The following is a 14271-nucleotide window of genomic DNA, read 5'->3' as shown; positions in this document are numbered from 1 at the left end:
CAAATCTTCTTTCCACAAAATCCAAATCCTATGAGAGAGAGTTGAGTGTTGGGGAGACTATCATTTGAAGCACAAGAGCAAGGAGTTCATTACCTACACACCATTTGTTACTTCTTGGAGAGTGGTGTCAACTAGATTGGCTAGGTGTTACTTGGGAGCCTCCGACAAGATTGTGGAGTTGAACCAAGGAGTTTGTAAGGGCAAGGAGATCGCCTACTTCGTGAAGATCTACCGCTAGTGAGGCAAGTCCTTCGTGGGCGATGGCCATGGTGGGATAGACAAGGTTGCTTCTTCGTGGACCCTTCGTGGGTGGTTGCTTCTTCGTGGACCCTTCGTGGGTGGAGCCCTCAGTGGACTCGCGCAACCATTACCCTTCATGGGTGGAGCCCTCCGTGGACTCGCGCAACCGTTACCCTTCGTGGGTTGAAGTCTCCATCAACGTGGATGTAGGATAACACCACCTATCCGAACCACGGGAGAAACATCCGTGTCTCCAATTGCGTTTGAATTCTCCAAACCCTTCCCTTTACATTCTTGCAAGTTGCATGCTTTACTTTCCGCTGCCAATATACTCTTTGCATGCTTGCTTGAATTGTGTGATGATTGCTTGACTTGTCCTACAATAGCTAAAATCTGCCAAGAACTAAAATTGGGAAAAGGTTAAGTTTTTATTTGGTCAAGTAGTCTAATCACCCCCCCCCCTCTAGACATACTTTCGATCCTACAAATTTGCAGATTGCTTGACAAAGGGACTGGGAACAAAGGACTGTAACTTGGCATGTGACAAGATGGGAATGATAGATATCTACCACCCATCTTGAGGGGGAGTGTTGAACCGGTATGGGCCCAAGCCCATCATACTTTGTCACTTAGGGCCCAAGCCCATGTGGAGGAGCTGACCTAGAAGGGGGCATCCAGTCCTCGTATTCCCAAGTGAGCCACCACACACAGAGTGCACCTGCGCGAGCCACCAGACACGGAAAAAACCCCATCTGAAGGTACTTCTCTCCCGATTCAACAGAAAGCTACAAGTATTTTCCTAAAAGAAGGAACCACTAGACTTTAGGCACCTATAGAAACCCCGGTGAAACTGGAACTGATATAAAGAGTATCCATGTTGAACAAAATAAGTTGTGCTTTGCTAAGGATAAGGTGTTATGAAAGCACAAAAGGTAGTATCAACCGCACAAAGATGTGAAGGTTATGAGAACTTTGAAAGGATACATATAACAATCACAGCACGAGCTGTGACCTGTGAGGTGTGGATGTAGCATTACCAAAAGAAGGCATTATTGAGCATCTGATGATAGTTACAAAGTAACATAATTAATAATTATTTCCAACCTTGCCAAAAAATATATAGGCACCCACACACACACAAAAGCTATGTAACCCACATGCTCAGTGAACAAGTACGCATGCATTCTTCAGTGAGTGAATCGCGCTAATTTACAGAAAAGTAGTTTAATTAACAACATACTTTTGAAATCCAACAGAGTAATACACAGAATGACTGAAGTGCAATAACCTTAAATTATTCAATTCACGTAACTGACCTACATTTAGTAAGTTGCTGCTTTTCTGGGAAACACATATCTGCAATGGGACTCGGGTTTCCTACAGAAATGAAGTCAATTTTAAGCTATAGCTCTAAGACATGTGGCTTATTTTTAATGTTTGAAACTTGCATAATTGCATTACAAGACCGGGTATAAAATAGATAATGATGCTAGAAATAAGAAAATGGAATCAAGTTGTTTTTGGTACAATGGTTAAGAGAATTTTCAAAGAACTCGGCTCAAGGCTAGCTTAACGAGCACGGACATGCATTGACTATTAAATTCTCCTTTAAGGAGATCCAAAAATTAACATTAGTCTTTGTTTCTTGTATAACAAAAATAGATGGACCATAGGATGCTCAAATATACGGAAACCTGTAGTTGCCTCCCATCATCATAATATAATGGAGACATGCAGACATGAACCAAAATAAAATAAATTATCGTCGCATTCTTCTGATGCTACATGATAGTAAACCAAGAACCAGTACTAGTCAATGTCTTTCTATGGGGTTCTGGGTCTACACTTCGAAGATTTAGTTTTCAAATTGTCAGGTCTGCATGCCCTAAATTGCCAAGCATGTGTGATTATGAGTTTATGACTAATGTTTTTAACACTTAGGTAAGATTGTTTATTAAAATATTGTATGTTCTTAACACTTTAGTAAACTTGAAAACCATCTTGATGTGTCCCTTGGATAGAAGGTTGTAGGGGTAATCAATGGAAGGCCAAAGCTTGAGCTGTGACACCCCATTTTGCAAGGTATTTGTTGGATGAGGGGCTCATGGCCCATGTATTGCTAGCCCAAGTGGCCCAGGCCCATAGTGGCTGACTAACCTAAAGGAGAGGAGCTCGTCCAAGTCTTTGAACTAGATCTCGTCCACCCTCGTGAGCCCCTCGTGGCCCCCCTGACGTACTTCTTCCACCTATATATCTCCATATACCCTAAAAACATCTGTGGACACAATAGATCGGGAGTTCCGCTGCCAGAAGCCTCCGTAGGCACCGAAAGCCAATCTAGACCCGTTTCGGCACCCTGCCAGAGGGGGAAATCCCTCTCCGGTGGCCATCTTCATCATCCCGGTGCTCTCCATGACGAGGAGGGAGTAGTTCTCCCTCGGGGCTGAGGGTATATACCAGTAGCTATGTGTTTGATCTCTCTCTCTCGCGTCCTTGATTTGGCACGATATTGATGTATCGCGAGCTTTGCTATTATAGTTGGATCTTATGTTTCTCCTCCCCCTCTACTCTCTTATAATGAATTGAGTTTTCCCCTTGAAGTAATCTTATCGGATTGAGTCTTTAAAGATTTGAGAACACTTGATGTATGTCTTGCCGTGCGTATCTGTGGTGACAATGGGATATCACGTGATTCACTTGATGTATGTTTTGGTGATCAACTTGCGGGTTCTGCCCATGAACCTACGCATAGGGGTTGGCACACGTTTTCGTCGTGATTCTCTGGTAGAACTTTGGGGCACTCTTTGAGGTCCTATGTGTTGGTTGAATAGATGAATCTGAGATTGTGTGATGCATATCATATAATCATACCCACGGATAATTGAGGTGACATTGGAGTATCTAGGTGACATTAGGGTTTTGGTTGATTTGTGTCTTAAGGTGTTATTCTAGTACGAACTCTAGGGCTGTTTGTGACACTTATAGGAATAGCCCAACGGATTGATTGGAAAGAATAACTTTGAGGTGGTTCCGTACCCTACCATAATCTCTTCATTTGTTCTCCGCTATTAGTGACTTTGCAGTGACTCTTTGTTGCATGTTGAGGGATAGTTATGTGATCCAATTACGTTATTATTGTTGAGGGAACTTGCACTAGTGAAAGTATGAACCCTAGGCCTTGTTTCAACGCATTGCAATACCGTTTACGCTCAGTTTTATCATTAGTTACCTTGCTGTTTTTATAATTTCAGATTACAAATACCTTTATCTACCATCCATATACCACTTGTATCACCATCTCTTCGCTGAACTAGTGCACCTATACAATTTACCATTGTATTGGGTGTGTTGGGGACACAATAGACTCTTTGTTATTTGGTTGCAGGGTTGCTTGAGAGAGACCATCTTCATCCTACGCCTCCTACGGATTGATAAACCTTAGGGCATCCACTTGAGGGAAATTTGCTACTGTCCTACAAACCTCTGCACTTGGAGGCCCAACAACGTCTACAAGAAAAAGGTTGTGTAGTAGACATGAAGCTCTTTTCTGGCGCCGTTGCCGGGGAGGTGAGTGCTTGAAGGTATATCTTTAGATCTTGCAATCGAGTCTTTTAGTTTCTTGTTTTATCACTAGTTTAGTCTATAAAAGAAAATTACAAAAAAATGGAATTAAGTTTGCCTCATACGCTTCATCTTTTTAATATCTTTCGTGAGTATGATGGAAAGGAAAATTGTGCTCAAGTGCTAGAAGAAGAATGCATTAGAATGTTTGGAACTAAATATTTGAATGATGAGCATGATTGCAATGTTGTTAGTACGAATTCTTTGAATATCCATGACACTAATGATGATTGCACTAGTTATGATGAAAATGTCTCCTATAAACATGTCAATTTTTGTGGAGTGCATTGGGTTTGTAAGTACACACCAAATAGAGCAGATAGATATTGCAAGAAGCATAAGTACTTAGAAACTAAATTGTTGCAAGAAGAGCTAGATGATTGTGCTGAAAATTTAAATTTTCTTGGCCATACTTGTGAGCTTTGTAATGAACGTGGTCATTTAATTATCCGATGCAAATTGTTTCATGATCTAATCGTGTCAAAAAATTGTGATGACTTGATTTCCCTTGCACATTATAATGAACTTAGTTTGCTTATGGGCTACGAAGAAATGAACCATATAACTAAGGATATTCCAAAATTTTCCCTTGATAAAGTTCTTCATTTTGATCTAGAGAAAATTTATATTTATTGTGCGGTGAATTGCACTAAAAATCCTTATATTGCCAACTACATAAAGAAAAGAAAACAAATAGAAGATGAAGAGAATACTAATGAAAGGGAAGAGACTTCCCAATATCCTCCTATTATTTCTTATGATGAATCAGGTAATGAGGAGGAGCCTCCTATTCAACCAATCTCATTAATAAGGAGCTCCAAAAAGAGGATTGAACCCACACATGATGTGGTGAAGAAGAAGAAAAGAAAAAGGAAGAGAGGTAAAAAGGTATCCCTCCCAAATAATGGTGCTCCTATTACTATTGTGCCTCATGAAAATATAATTGTGGAAGATAATGATACTTCTTATGATCTTAAAAATCATTTTGGCACTTACTTGGAATAATATGATAATTGCTATACTATTGGTGCTATCCATACAATTAATGATGAGAGTGATTATGCTTATGATATGAAAAGGCCCAAGCTTGGGGAAGCTATGTTTGATGAGGATGACATATTTGAGAATGTATTTGCTGCAATTAATGTTTGTCCCAAGCTTGGGATGCTACGTTTAATGAAGTTGATATTTTTAGTATCCCAAGTTTTGATATGCAAATTTATAATAATAATAATAACATGCCTCCTACTTATGATAATTATTGTGATGATACATATGCTATAAAAAGTAGTGAGGATTATATTTATAAAACCTGTCATGATTATGGTTACCCCTTTTCTGAACATTACTCTTTTAATGTGGAAACAATTTATAGTATCCAAGTCTCTTATGATACTCCCACTATTCCGAGTGAGAAGAATTTTGCTTATGTGGAGAGTAATAAAATTTCTATGCTTGTAGATCATGAAAAGAATACTTTATGTGATAGTTATATTGTTGAATTCATTCATGATGCTACTGAAAATTATTATGAGGAAGGAATATATGCTTGTAGGACTTGCAATAATATCAAGTTTCCTCTCTATGTGCATAAAGTTTTGAAGTTATGCTTGTTTTACCTCCCTATGCTAGTTGATTATTGTTCCCACAAGTTGTTTGCTCACAAAATACCTATGCATAGGAAATGGGTTAGACTTAAATGTGCTAGTCATATTCTTCATGATGCTCTCTTTATGTTTCAATTCTTATCTTTTATGTGAGCATCATTGAAATCATCATGCCTAGCTAGGGGCGTTAAACGATAGCGCTTGTTGGGAGGCAACCCAACTTTACTTTTGTTCCTTGATTTTTGCTCCTGTTTAGTAATAAATAATTTATCTGGATTCTGTTTAGATCTGGTTTTATGCTTTTAATTAGTGTTTGTGCCAAGTAGAACCTTTGGGAAGACTTGGGGAAAGTCTTTGCGATCATGCTGTAAAAAACAGAAACTTTAGCGCTCACGAGAATTGCTGCCATTTTTATTTGGAGAGCGATATTTAGTTAATTATTTTTGAAGATAATTAATAGATAAATTACTCAGGTCCAGAAATTTATTTGAGAATTTTATGAGTTCCAGAAGTATACGTTTGATCCAGATTACTACAGACTGTTCTGTTTTTGACAGATTCTGTTTTTCATGTGTTGTTTACTTATTTTGATGAATCTATGGCTAGTAAAATAGTTTATAAACCATAGAAAAGTTGGAATACAGTAGGTTTAACACCAATATAAATAAAGAATGAGTTCATTACAGTACCTTGAAGTGGTGATTTATTTTCTTATACTAACGGAGCTTACGAGTTTTCTGTTAAGTTTTATGTTGTGAAGTTTTCAAGTTTTGGGTAAGGATTCGATGGACTATGGAATAAGGAGTGGCAAGAGCCTAAGCTTGGGGATGCCCGAGGCACCCCAAGGTAATATTCAAGGATAGCCAAGAGCCTAAGCTTGGGGATGCCCCAAAAGGCATCCCCTCTTTCGTCTTCGTTCATCGGTAACTTTACTTGGAGCTATATTTTTATTCGCCACATGATATGTGTTTTGCTTGGAGCGTCATTTTATTTTATTTAGTTTTGCTTGCTGTTTGAATAAAATACCAAGATCTGAAATTGTTAAAAGTTAGAGAGTCTTCAGATAGTTGCATAATTATTCGACTACTCATTGATCTTCACTTATATCTTTCGGGGTAGCTTGTTGTTGCTCTAGGGCTTCACTTAGATCTTTTAGAGCATGGTGGTAGTTTTATTTTGAAGAAATAGATGAACTCTCGTCCTTCACTTATATTATTTTGAGAGCCCTAAACAGCATGGTAGTTTTCTTAAATAATCCTAATATGCTTGGTATTCAAAGAATAGTTAAAAAAATTCTTATGAGTGTTTTGAATACTAAGAGAAGTTTGATGCTTGATGATTGTTTCGAGATATGGAGGTAATAATATCAAAGTCGTGCTAGTTGAGTAGTTGTGAATTTGAGAAGTGCTTGTGTTAAAGTTTGGAAGTCCCGTAGCATGCACGTATGGTAAACGTTGTGTAACAAATTTGAAACATGAGGTGTTATTTGATTGTCCTCCTTATGAGTGGAGGTCGGGGATGAGCGATGGTATTTTCCTACCAATCTATCCCCCTAGGAGCATGCGCGTAGTGCCGAGGTTTTTGATGACTTGTAGATTTTTGCAATAAGTATGTGAGTTCTTTATGACTAATGTTGAGTCCATGGATTATACGCACTCTCACCCTTCCATCCTTGCTAGCCTCTTCGATACCGTGCATTGCCCTTTCTCACATTGAGAGTTGGCGCAAACTTCGCCGGTGCATCCAAACCCCGTGATATGATACGCTCTGTCACACATAAACCTCCTTATATCTTCCTCAAAACAGCCACCATACCTACCTATTATGGCATTTCCATAGCCATTCCGAGATATACTGCCATGCAACTTTCCACCATTCCGTTTATCATGACACATTCATCATTGTCATATTGCTTAGCATGATCATGTAGTTGACATAGTATTTGTGGTAAAGCCACCGTTCATAATTCTTTCATACATGTCACTCTTGGTTCATTGCATATCCCGGTACACCGCCGGAGGCATTCATATAGAGTCATCTTTGTTCTAGTATCGAGTTGTAATCATTGAGTTGTAAATAAATAGAAGTGTGATGATCATCATTATTAGAGCATTGTCCCAAGTGAGGAATAAAAAAAGAGAAAGGCCATAAAAAAAGAGAAGGCCCCCCAAAAAGATAAAGGCCATAAAAAAGAGAAGGCCCAAAAAATGAGAGAAAAAGAGAGAAGGGACAATGTTATTATCCTTTTACCACACTTGTGCTTCAAAGTAGCACCATGATCTTTATAGTAGAGAGTCTCTCATGTTATCACTTTCATATACTAGTGGGAATTTTTCATTATAGAACTTGGCTTGTATATTCCAACAATGGGCCTCCTCAAGTGCCCTAGGTCTTCGTGAGCAAGCAAGTTGGATGCACACCCACTTAGTTTCTTTTGTTGAGCTTTCATACATTTAGAGCTCTAGTGCATCTGTTGCATGGCAATCCCTACTCCTTGCATTAACATCAATCGGTGGGCATCTCCATAGCCCATTGATTAGCCTCGTTGATGTGATACTTTCTCCCTTTTTGTCTTCTCCACATAACCCCCTCATTATATTCTATTCCACCCATAGTGCTATATCCATGGCTCGCGCTCATGTATTGCGTGAAAGTTTATGAGTTTGAGATTACTAAAGTATGAAACAATTGCTTGGCTCGTCACCAGGGTTGTGCATGATGAGAGCATTCTTGTGTGATGAAAATGAAACATGACTAAACTATATGATTTTGTAGGGATGAACTTTCTTTGGCCATATTATTTTGAGAAGACATAATTGGTTAGTTAGTATGCTTGAAGTATTATCATTGTTATGCCAATATGAACTTTTGTCTTGAATCTTTCGGATCTGAATATTCATACCACAATTAAGAAGAATCACATTGAAATTATGCCAAGTAGCACTCCGCATCAAAAATTCTGTTTTTTATCATTTACCTACTCGAGGACGAGCAGGAATTAAGCTTGGGGATGCTGATACGTCTCCAACGTATCTATAATTTTTGATTGCTCCATGCTATATTATTTACTGTTTTGAATGTTCATGGGCTTTATTATACACTCTTATATCATTTTTGGGACTAACCTATTAACCCAGAGCCCAGTGCCAGTTTTTGTTTTACCCTATTTTAGGGTTTCAAAGAAAAGGAAAACCAAACGGAGTCCAATTGACCTGAAACTTCACGGAACTCATTTTTGGAAGGAAAGAAGCCCAGAAGACTTGGAGTGCACGTCGGGGGATCTGCGAGGAGGTCACGAGGCAGGGGGGCGCGCCCTCCACCCTCATGAGCCCCTCGTGGCCCCCTGACGTACTTCTTCCGCCTATATATCTCCATATACCCTAAAAACATCCGTGGACACAATAGATCGGGAGTTCCGCCGCCAGAAGCCTCCGTAGCCACCGAAAGCCAATCTAGACTCGTTCTGGCACCCTGCCAGAGGGGCCAATCCCTCTCCGGTGGCCATCTTCATCATCCCGGTGCTCTCCATGACGAGGAGGGAGTACTTCTCCCTCGGGGCTGAGGGTATGTACCAGTAGCTATGTGTTTGATCTCTCTCTCTCTCTCGTGTTCTTGATTTGGCATGATCTTGATGTATCGCGAGCTTTGCTATTATAGTTGGATCTTATGTTTCTCCTCCCCCTCTACTCTCTTGTAATGAATTGAGTTTTCCCCTTGAAGTAATCTTATCGGATTGAGTCTTTAAAGATTTGAGAACACTTGATGTATGTCTTGCCATGCGTATCTGTGGTGACAATGGGATATCACGTGATTCACTTGATGTATGTTTTGGTGATCAGCTTGCGGGTTCCGCCCATGAACCTATGCATAGGGGTTGGCACACGTTTTCGTCGTGATTCTCCGATAGAACTTTGGGGCACTCTTTGAGGTCCTATGTGTTGGTTGAATAGATGAATCTGAGATTGTGTGATGCATATCGTATAATCATACCCACGGATACTTGAGGTGACATTGGAGTATCTAAGTGACATTAGGGTTTTGGTTGATTTGTGTCTTAAGGTGTTATTCTAGTACGAACTCTAGGGCTGTTTGTGACACTTATAGGAATAGCCCAACGGATTGATTGGAAAGAATAACTTTGAGGTGGTTCCGTACCCTACCATAATCTCTTCATTTGTTCTCCGCTATTAGTGACTTTGCAGTGACTCTTTGTTGCATGTTGAGGGATAGTTATGTGATCCAATTACGTTAGTATTGTTGAGGGAACTTGCACTAGTGAAAGTATGAACCCTAGGCCTTGTTTCAACACATTGCAATACCGTTTACGCTCAGTTTTATCATTAGTTACCTTGCTGTTTTTATAATTTCAGATTACAAATACCTTTATCTACCATCCATATACCACTTGTAGCACCATCTCTTCGCCGAACTAGTGCACCTATACAATTTACCATTGTATTGGGTGTGTTGGCGACACAAGAGACTCTTTGTTATTTGGTTGCAGGGTTGCTTGAGAGAGACCATCTTCATCCTACGCCTCCTACGGATTGATAAACCTTAGGTCATCCACTTGAGGGAAATTTGCTACTGTCCTACAAACCTCTGCACTTGGAGGCTCGACAACCTCTACAAGAAGAAGGTTGTGTAGTAGACATCAGTATCAGACCTGGCTTGAGGAGGGGTCCGGCGAGGCGGGGCTGCTATGGAGAGCATGGCGAAGCAGCAACTGAGCTCATGGAGCTGGGTCGTAGTGGCGCACCTGGTGGACGGCTTCAGCTGCTGCGCGAGGGGAGCTGCAAGGACACCGCGTCGTGCGGGCCGGCCATGCGGCAAGGTGGTGTAGAAAGCAAACTCAGGCAGGCGGCTGGTGAGGAGCACATGGCATCTGCGCGTGTGCTGAGTGGAGAAATTGTGCGTGACTACTACTGCTGGTTGGTGTTGGTGGTTTGCTATTGTGTGATGTGCCTGCAACGCAAGTTGCTGTTGTTGTTGTGGAGTCTGAATGTGAATCTGTTGTTTCTGCTTGGAGCTGCTACTGTGGAGAAGTGCAGCTGCTGGTGCTGCTGAGGGAGAAAAAGAAGAGGAGGAATTTTTGTGATTGCTGTTGTGCGCAGCTGGTCTGGGATGAAATGATGTGCTGTTGCTTGAAGTGTTGTGCTATTGTTGTTGGTGGTGGTCTGCACTGCGGAGCGGCTGCTGCTACTTGCACTTGAGGACTGCTAGTGCTGCTGTTGTTGTTTGCAGAGGAGAGGAAGGCTGTGGAGGTTGCTTGTTGCTGCTGCTGTTTGCAGAGTTGAGGGGGAACATGACAGGTGGTGAGGTCAGGGTCATGAATTCGGTGCGGTCGGACGATGGATGTTTGTGTGGTGCAGAGTAAGGAGGGAGGCACGCAAGAGATGAAGTGCTGAGAGGAAGCAGAGATGTAGCTGGGTGTGCCTCGGCAAGCAGAGACTTGGAGGATGCCCTGCTCGCCGCCATCCTGGACAAAGTTGTGCTACGTGCATGTCTGGCCTCCACTGAAGCGTCCTTAGATGCTGCACGGGCAAAGGTGGCTTGCATGATGTACACGTCTGCGGCCATCGAGGAAGAGAGGACAAGTTCAGCCCTCTTTATCTGTACCAATGGATATGGCACTGAAAATGCCACAATTGCTGCTCATAGGACTGAACCGGAATGGATTCTAGACTCTGGTGCTTCTCAACATGTTGCAGGTGATTTCAGGGAGTTTGAGTCATATGATGAGCTCACTCCCTCTCAAAGCAACACGATATGTACTGTTGACGGGACATCGCAGCCTATTAAGAGCACTGGGACAGTTCAGTGTACACCTAACAACAACAACAAAGCCTTTAGTCCCAAACAAGTTGGGGTAGGCTAGAGGTGAAACCCATAAGATCTCGCGACCACCTCATGGCTCTAGCACATGGATAGCAAGCTTCCATGCACCGGGACAGTCCAATGTACACCTGATATTAATTTATCTTCAGTCCTACATGTGCCATTTTTTCCGGTCAATCTGTTGTCTTCTAGTGCTCTAATTGACCAGGTGGACTGTAGGATATCAGTTGACAGAAAAATGTGCTTGATTGCGGACGGGCCGACTGGAAGGAGGATTGGAACTGGAATAAGGCATAGGGGGCTGTGGTACATGGACCATGAGGGGCTTGGTCAGATGGGCAGCCCACTGTTTGCAGCAATTGTGGAAGAAAGAGAGTCTGTGGCGATGAAACATCACTGCAGAATGGGGCATGTATCCTTTGATAAAATGTTCAAGTTGTTTCCAGATGTAATGCATGGAATCAATAAGAACAAGCTGAACTGTGATGCGTGTGATTTTGCAAAACACACGAGGACGTCTTATGTGAGTAAGAGACTTAGAAGTATATCCCAATTCATGCTTGTTCACTCGAATGTTTGGCAAGTTCAGTGGTGTTGGTTAGTGGTGCGAAGTATTTTGTGACCTTTATTGACTGCCACTCATGTATGACATGGATACATTTGATGTGTCACAAGGATGAAACTTTCCAATGCTTCAAGACTTTCTATGCCTATGTGAAAAATCACTCCAATGTTCAGGTACAAGTGATAAGACGTGGTAATGACACTGAGTATGTGAATAAAGTGTTTGGGACATTCTTATCAGAGCACGGGATTTTGCACCAAACCTCATGTCCGGATACTCCTCCTCAGAATGGGGTGGCAGAAAGGAAGAATTGCCACATTCTAGAGGTTGCTCGATCACTGATATTTACTATGAATGTGCTGAAATTCTTGGGGAGTGAAGTTGTGATGGCTGCGACACACCTGATCAATCGCACATCATCGAGAGTACTGGGTATGAAGTCACCTTCTGAGTTACTTTTGGGAAAGAATGATTTTGTTGTTCCTCCCAAGCTATTTGGTTGTGTCTGCTTTGTCAGGGATCACAGGCCATCTTTGGGCAAATTGGATCCACTACAAAAAAATACACTTCCGTGATGATACATGTTTGTCACAGTAGGTCGCGTTCTTTGTCATGCATGTACATCCATGACGATTTTATGACAGAATCAAGATAGTCATACCTGTGCTGTCGTAGAAGTGTTCCATGACACTACCAAAATTATAATCACGGAAGTGTCCACTTCCATGACGATAAATCGCGTGTCACAGAAGTGCTTTCGTCAAGGGTGACCGACACATGGCATCCACCGTAACGGAACGCCGTTAAGCTATCAGGTCGGGTTTTGGATCCGATAACCCGTTAACAGCCCCGACCAATGGGAAATTTCCACGTGTAAAATTCTTATTGGCCGGACGAAACACGTGTCAGCTTGTCAGTGGGTCAGATAGGCGCCTATGATATGTCGACACGTGCCACGGCCCACCACTGGCCCATTTAGCTTACAAAGCCGGCCCGTTTGACTTGGTTAAAAGTTAACGAGCTAGCCCATGAAAAACCTGTTAACGGTCTCTTCGCAAATAGCCCATTTTACGGCCCGTTAACTCACAGCCCATTAGGCCCTAAAGGAAACCGGCCCAACAACGTCATGTGGGCCGTCGAATATGACACCAGTCCATTTCACTTTCGGCCCATGTATGGCCCACGACGTCTTTCGGCCCATATCAGGCCTTCATATCTTTCGGCCCTTTACAGGCCCACAGTGACTCTAGCCCATAATGAACAGTAATTTTCTTTATACCCGTTAACGGCCCGTGATTTACATGGGCGTTTCCAGCCCGTGTTAGCTTTCGGCCTATTGACGACCCATACGTTCTTGGGCTCCTTTTCGGCCCTCGATTACTTCCGGCCCGTTACTGGCCTGTTCCCTTAATGGGCCAAATTTGGCCCATGGCAAGAGTCGGCCCGTTACTGGCCTGTTACTCTAATGCGCCAAATTCGGCCCATGGCAAGAGTCGGCCTATTTCTGGCCTGTTAACCCGTTGCGCCGTTTCCAGCCCGTCCTATATTCTGGCCCATTAACGACCCGTTATGCCTGTGACAGAATTAAGCCTTTGCTGTCCTATGGCATGTTAACGACCTGTTACTGTGCTGGGCCGATACCAATTACGCCCGATTACAGCCCATGTAGACCCATTTATCCGACGGCCCGAGGCCCACCGATTACAGGCCCATTTATCGACGGCCCGTAGGAGACCCATGGATCCTATGGCCCGTATATGGCCCATGGTAGTTGCGGCCACTAGCAAACCAGGGAAAAAGAAGACTAGGAAATAAATAAGGCCGAAAATAACGCTAGGCTATTAAGGCGATTGCACAGATTACATCCACTCGGCATCAAAGATCGCCACCAGTGCAAATATAGGGAACACCCTACACTATACAAAAATGGCTTGCTGTTTTCTTCAGTCGGTGGCTGCACGTTAAGAAAAATTTTGTATCGCACCAAAACAAATTACAACTATATAACAAAATGAAGGTTGGCATAAAACTTAACAGTCTAGCAGATAAATGCACCACCAGAAGTTCAGAAGCTCAGTTCATTTGACCTGACTGTTACGTTTTCATGTTGTATTGTCCGATGGAGCACTATAACCCTCGCCTTCATTTCCCCTAGGCTCCTGAGCAACATAGCAAATGTTTGATAGTCTGGTTTCAAAACCATGCATATCTTGACGACATTGAGCAATGTTTCTCCTTGTTTCACAAAGGGTCTCTGTTAGGGAATGGACTTGTGTCTGGAGCGAAGATACAACATTGCTTTGAGCTTGCATATCTTGATCATGAGGCAGTTTGGACGATATTGCCTTAACAACCAACCCAGTATTACGCAGGAACGTGCTTTTGGCATTGTTAGTGGAC

The 14271-nt window shown here is 42.2% G+C and overlaps 1 pseudogene; it reads right to left on the bottom strand.

Annotated features, from left to right (window-relative positions):
- The window catches only part of LOC147979098 (uncharacterized), a 199934-nt pseudogene that overhangs the window by 115521 nt on the left and 70142 nt on the right, over positions 1-14271 (bottom strand).

This window comes from Triticum urartu, chromosome 3A, assembly GCF_056163025.1.
Source record: "Triticum urartu cultivar PI428250 chromosome 3A, HENAU_Tu73, whole genome shotgun sequence".
Lineage (NCBI taxonomy): Eukaryota > Viridiplantae > Streptophyta > Magnoliopsida > Poales > Poaceae > Triticum > Triticum urartu.
This window is presented reverse-complemented; position numbering and strand designations above follow the sequence as displayed.